We start from the raw sequence: 826 nt of genomic DNA, 5'->3' as shown, positions 1-826 counted from the left end.
AGGAAGGAAGGAAGGAAAGAAGGGCAAAAGAAAAGGAGGGAAGAAGGAAGGAAAGAAAGAGAAAAAGTTCTGTAGTATGGTTTTGGCTGAAACAGAGCAAAATAAACAATTGAGAATGTGTTTTCCAAATTGTTTTTCTTTTAAATCCAAGGGCATAAAAAATATCACACAACATTTGCAATTATTGAATGAGTATAATTTTTGTAATGAATATGCTGTTAATTATTTTTAAATAATAACTTAATTGCTTCTCAGCCTTTTGGCTAAGATCAAGTGTAGTATCTGTTCTTATCAGTTTAAACCAATGACTTAGGATAAGTTTGGCTGCAAAGGAAAGAAAACTATGTAAAGAGCCCTAACATACAAAAAACACATATGATCTGACATAAAAAATAAATAAAAGTTAGATAATTCTTAAAATGGACTTCTCAACAATATCAGCAAGGCCCAGGTCCCTTCATTTCTGCTCAGACTTTTGCAGTAAATGGCTTGTCCTCTTAAGTGTATTCCTGTTTTAATCCAAAGACAGCTTTCTTATCACCGGGTGCCCCATGCACATGGAAGACAATACCCAGATCCTACAAAACATGTCTTTCTTCCCATGTTTTTTAATTAATGTTTTTCATAATTTCTAATTAGAACTATTCTCAAAACTTATTGTTTAGAATTAAACTTCATAAATACTTCTAAGCCAATCAAGAGAAAATTTAGAGTAATATTTAAATATTCAACAGCTAGTATAGCATGGTTCTCTATTATTTAGAACAGAACATTACTAAATAGAATGGAAACAGTTATCAACTCATACGTATAAGTATTCAGATGT

At 31.1% G+C, this 826-nt stretch overlaps 1 pseudogene; it reads left to right on the top strand.

Annotated features, from left to right (window-relative positions):
• The first annotated feature begins 243 nt into the window (after nt 1–243).
• On the top strand, nt 244–486 carry LOC119001771 (uncharacterized; annotated as a pseudogene).
• The last annotated feature ends 340 nt before the right edge of the window (nt 487–826 follow it).

Source organism: Sturnira hondurensis, unplaced genomic scaffold (genome assembly GCF_014824575.4).
Source record: "Sturnira hondurensis isolate 20B ecotype Veracruz unplaced genomic scaffold, ASM1482457v3 Scaffold0017172, whole genome shotgun sequence".
Lineage (NCBI taxonomy): Eukaryota > Metazoa > Chordata > Mammalia > Chiroptera > Phyllostomidae > Sturnira > Sturnira hondurensis.
This window is presented reverse-complemented; position numbering and strand designations above follow the sequence as displayed.